Here is a 6,000-nt window from a genome sequence, read left to right on the forward strand (position 1 = left end):
TGTATATTACTTAAGGATATATCTATACCTACTTCTGGTTGAGAGAGAACATAAGTACTGAGCCAAAGAACATTGATAATAACAGTTCTTTAGTCTCTGAAGAACATCAAAATGTTCACTGTACATTTCGTGCCTTAACCTCTTCACTATAAGCCATTGTACAAACTCACCATCTTGATCTTGGGAAGTAAATAACACAGAATAATATGAAGTCAAGATTTATTATGATATCTCCATGATGGAAGGGAAGGTGGCTGGCTAACATGTTTAGCGGTTCTCTAGTCCATGATGGAAGGGAAGGTAGGTGGCTGACATGTTTAGCGGTTCGCTGGTCCTTCTGTGTTGATGTAGAGTCGACTCCCGGTGTCGTGTGTTGCCCACCAGCAGCAGCTGGTCATCAGCCATAGTAAGTTCTCTCTAGACTGTACACTCCGTAGCCCCTGGGATCCACTACCTCCAGGCTATACCCGCCATAGTGGCCTGGGTACCTGCGTCCGTGGGCCAGGCCCTGCAGGACAGGGTTGGCCCTCGGGGGTCCGTGGTGGTAATAGCCGCCCCTCTGAGCCATCACGGACGACAGCGCCACCACCAAGAGCTGCACCAGCAACAACACCAGCGGCCCGGAGCGGAAGCAGGAGCCCTGAGGTCAGGTCAAAGGTCATCAGTTCCACCCACCCATCCTCCTAACTTGATTTGGTCAGACATCAATATCTAATGTTCCCCTTTGATCCAACTTTGATTTTGATGATCAATTTGAAATGGTATTTTGATCTAGATGGTAACGAAGGAGGAGGAGGAGGAGGAGGAAGAGGAGGAGGAGGAGGAGGAGGAGGAGAAGGAGAAGGAGAAGGAGGAGGAGGAGGAGGAGGAGGAGAAGGAGGAGGAGGAGGGGTGAGTGAGTGATACGAATTGTGGAAATGTTGAGGAAAGGAAGTTTGGGTGAAGCTTACCTTCCAGGATCAGCTGGAAGGTAAGGTGAGGTGGCTGTGGTCGGGGCTGTTGTGGGTCCCAGGTGCCACATTGAGGCTGTCTTGCTGGAGGCCGCCAGGGCAGTGTGTGGTGCGTCATCATGTGAAGGGAGAGGTACAGGGTGGTGCAATGAAGATATTAAAAGGAAGTTGGTGGAGGAAAAGAAGGAAATCGTGAAGCTGTTAGTAATGACTAGAAGACAAAGAATGTTGGATACAAATCCCTGAATGAAAGACCAAAAATGATGATATTGATCAAGCCAGAGAACATTTTGGAAGAAAATAAACTAAGATTTTAAAATGGAACAGCAAACTGTCTTGGAAGGGGATGAGAATATGCAGAAGAGAGAGATGTATGTGTCAGGAGTGAAGGTGTAGTAGACAAGTCTGGGAATACGTTGGTAACAGATGATGATGTTTGTAAGAGATGGAAAGAATGAGTGAAAGATCTGGTTGAAGAGAACGGCGGAAGTGACTTGACCATTGGTACAACTGTAATAGAAGTGTGTACAAGAGAGGAACAGCAGACAGGACTCACCATATTTCAGGGGGAGGTTGTTTCGGCTGGATCGTCAAGAACCAACTGTTGTGTGCTGGCTGGTGGCTGGACATTATATATATAGAGAGAGAGAGAGGCGCCACACACTGAGGCCAACACGAGTTTTTGGACAGGTAGGAGGGGACTGAGAACGGGGATTTCCTCTGACGCAAATCTGTCATCTTTTCTTTCCAAACAGAAATGCATTTACTGTCTCTTTTGAGACTTTCTGACGGTCATGGGATGGGGGATCTCCCTCTTCCTGGGTACAAAGCAACTTTGAAAAATTTAGAATCCCTTCAAATTTCTCATCAAAGACAACGTTTCCTGTGTTTTTGACATTTCGTCCCCAGGAGCTATGTCACCTCTGGCCTTGGCATGTTCCCCCGCTCTCCTCTCTCGCCGGTATTCAACCTCAGGGAACCAAAAAGGAAAAAAAATAAAACACGGTGTTAAAAAAAAACGTTGAGTTAGCATTGTCATAATAGTCACCATCCGTTATATTTTGCAACGACCAACCTTGGTTCAGGATCCGATACTCCTAGGTTTCCAGACTTTGGCTGCTGGGCGACTCGACCAGCTCACCCCAAAGCCTCACTAGGTCCGAAGGTGGAAGGCGTTTCCCAGCACTGGTCGATAGGGACCAGTTCATCATCATCGTACCTGGACACTGGGTCCAGACCTGGTTGAAGAGGACGACCAGTTCATCATTCTCCTACCTGGACACTGGGTCCAGACCTGGTCGAAGAGGACGACCAGTTCATCATTATCCTACCTTGGCACTGGGTCCAGACCTGGTCGAAGAGGACGACCACTTCATCATTACCCTACCTGGACACTGGGCCCAGACCTGGTTGAAGAGGACGACCAGTTCATCATTATCCTACCTGGACACTGGGTCCAGACCTGGTTGAAGAGGACGACCAGTTCACAGGTGCAGGGGTAGAGAGGGTGGGGTCTGGCCAGCACCAAGTGTGAAGCAGACGACCTGTCAATATATGTAAGATGAAGATAATGTTTACTGAGGGAGAGACATACGTGTGTGTGTGTGTGTGTGTGTGTGTGTGTGTGTGTGTGTTACCCATCCTATCCCAACAGCTGATTGGTCTGTGGTGATGGACAATGAAATGTCCTTGTTGTTGGGAAGGTATTATATGATTAAGGGACATTTAAAAAGGCCTCCTCAAGCAAGAAGTTCTCAGACTTAACATATTTAACTTTATGGTGTTAACACTGACTCTCTCGCGCGTGTGTGTGTGTGTGGGGGGGGGGGGGGGGGGAAGATAAAGGGAAATAAAACGATAGATGATGAAAACAATGAAATGAGTGATCCTATTGGGTCTGGTCAACGTTGTTTACATCAACACACTGTGTGGGGGGAGGGAAACAGCCAGTGACGTCATGTAATCAGGATAACAATTGTCAATGATTGGATGAGCGAGTAGATTGTACTCTATCGTCAGACTGCACTCAAAAACCATGTATGGGGGGGGGGGGAGTGCCTAACCCATAACATTATCTTGGCCCCATATCCTGATAACTGTGTCCATGATTTTCATCCTTATGAGCAGGTTTCATTATTTCCCACCCTAATTATCTAAAGAGCTGGGTGTCGTAAGACCCATGTGTGTGTGTATGTATCCCTGGCTATGTCACTGGGGGTATCTGTGGTGCATTGCAGGGGGCCACAGTGTTGCATGCAGCTGTGCTACACTCAGGGGACACACGTGTTTCGTGCAGCTGTGCTACACTGCAGGAAACAAAGGTGTTCCATGCAGCTCTGCTACTCTGCAGGGGGCACAGGTGTTGCATGCAGCTGTGCTACATTGCAGTGGACACAGATATCCCATTGCAGCTGTGCTACACTGCAGGTGCCACAGGTGTTCCATGGATCTCTGCTACACTGTAGGGGACACAGGTGTTCCGTACAGCTGTGCTACACTGCAGGGGACACAGGTGTTCCATGGATCTCTGCTACACTGCAGGGGACACAGGTGTTGCATGCAGCTGTGCTACACTGCAGGGGACACAGGTGTTCCGTACACCTGTGCTACACTGCAGGGGACATAGGTGTTCCATGGAACTGTGCTACACTGCAGGGGACACAGGTGTTCCATGCAGCTGTGCTACACTGCAGTGGTCACAGTTCCATGCAGCTGTGTTACACTGCAGGGGACATAAGTGTTGCATGCAGCTGTGCTACACTGCAGGGGACATAAGTGTTGCATGCAGCTGTGCTACACTGCAGGGGACATAGGTGTTCCATGCAGCTGTGCATGGCCATCATGCTGTCCCCCCACCACCACATGGCCATTATGCTGTCCCTCCACCACCACGTGGCCACCATGCTGCCCCCCACCACCACGTGGCCACCATGCTGTCCCTCCACCACCACGTGGCCACCATGCTGTCCCCCACCACCACGTGGCCACCATGCTGTCCCCCACCACCACGTGGCCACCATGCTGTCCCCCACCACCACGTGGCCATCATGCTGTCCGCCCCTACCACCACGTGGCCATCATGCTGTCCCCCACCACCACGTGGCCATCATGCTGTCCGCCCCTACCACCACGTGGCCATCATGCTGTCCCCCACCACCACGTGGCCATCATGCTGTCCCCCACCACCACGTGGCCATCATGGTGTCCCCCCACCACCACGTGGCCATCATGGTGTCCCCCACCACCACGTGGCCATCATGCTGTCCCCCACCACCACGTGGCCATCATGGTGTCCCCCCACCACCACGTGGCCATCATGGTGTCCCCCCACCACCACGTGGCCATCATGGTGTCCCCCACCACCACGTGGCCATCATGCTGTCCCCCACCACCACGTGGCCATCATGGTGTCCGCCCCTACCACCACGTGGCCATCATGGTGTCCCCCACCACCACGTGGCCATCATGCTGTCCCCCACCACCACGTGGCCATCATGGTGTCCCCCACCACCACGTGGCCATCATGAAGTCCCCCCACCACCACGTGGCCATCATGCTGTCCCCCACCACCACGTGGCCATCATGCTGTCCCCCACCACCACGTGGCCATCATGCTGTCCCCCACCACCACGTGGCCATCATGGTGTCCGCCCCTACCACCACGTGGCCATCATGCTGTCCCCCCACCACCACGTGGCCATCATGGTGTCCCCCCACCACCACGTGGCCATCATGCTGTCCCCCACCACCACGTGGCCATCATGCTGTCCCCCACCACCACGTGGCCATCATGCTGTCCCCCACCACCACGTGGCCATCATGGTGTCCGCCCCTACCACCACGTGGCCATCATGCTGTCCCCCCACCACCACGTGGCCATCATGCTGTCCCCCACCACCACGTGGCCATCATGCTGTCCCCCCCCACCACCACGTGGCCATCATGCTGTCCGCCCCTACCACCACGTGGCCATCATGCTGTCCCCCACCACCATGTGGCCATCATGCTGTCCCCCCCCACCACGTGGCCACCATGCTGTCCCCCACCACCACGTGGCCATCATGCTGTCCCCCCCCACCACGTGGCCATCACATGGTGGACTTGATGACCCAGATCACCACGTGCACCGTACACATCCTGAGGACACTGTACACAAGCACAAGGCCTGGTCACGTGAACGACCACGTGGTGTACACGTGTGTACACATCCTTCTGGAGGTCTTGATCACGTGTACACCTGGTGGCCGTGACGTATGTGTACACCAAGCTCTGTAACACATGTACTCCATAGTGTACAACCCCCTCCACCCCCTCCCCCCTCCCCCACCCCCAGAGATTTGATACGTGCTCATAAACACGTGTTCAGCCCGTCTGTTGAACCTTACCTGTAGCACGTAGGCAGATGACCACGTGTATCCAGGGCCAGGCAGTGTGGGGAGCAGGTGTGTTAAGCAAGACGAAAGAAAGAAAACGTTCCCACCCCCACACCCACCACACCACACCCCCACACACCAACCCACACCCCCACACCCACCACACCCCCACACACCCACACCCCCCACACACCCCACACACCCACACCACCCACACACCAACCCACACCCCCACACACCCACACCCCCACACACCCACACCCCCACACACCAACCCACACCCCCACACACCCCACACACCCACACCACCCACACACCAACCCACACCCCCACACCACCCCCCACACCCACCCACACCCCACACACCCCAACCCACACCCCCACACACCCACACCCCCACACACCCCACACCCCCCACACCCCACACCAACCCACACCCCCACACACCCCACACACCCACACCCCCACACACCAACCCACACCCCCACACACCCCCACACACCCACACCCCCACACACCAACCCCACACCCCCACACACCCCACACACCCACACCCCCCACACACCAACCCACACCCCCACACACCCCACACACCCACACCCCCCACACACCAACCCACACCCCCACACCCCACACACCCACACCCCCACACACCAACCCACACCCCCACACACCCC

At 54.5% G+C, this 6,000-nt stretch overlaps 1 long non-coding RNA gene across 1 annotated transcript; it reads right to left on the minus strand.

Annotated features, from left to right (window-relative positions):
- Positions 1-205: 205 nt before the first annotated feature.
- LOC139763366 (uncharacterized) lies at positions 206-1,654 on the minus strand. Its single transcript, XR_011716104.1, has 2 exons — positions 1,507-1,654; positions 206-640 (listed from the first exon to the last, which is right to left on the minus strand). It is a non-coding gene; the product is annotated as an uncharacterized lncRNA (long non-coding RNA).
- Between the last annotated feature and the right edge of the window lie 4,346 nt (positions 1,655-6,000).

The sequence above is a fragment of the Panulirus ornatus genome, chromosome 46, assembly GCF_036320965.1.
Source record: "Panulirus ornatus isolate Po-2019 chromosome 46, ASM3632096v1, whole genome shotgun sequence".
Classification (NCBI taxonomy): domain Eukaryota; kingdom Metazoa; phylum Arthropoda; class Malacostraca; order Decapoda; family Palinuridae; genus Panulirus; species Panulirus ornatus.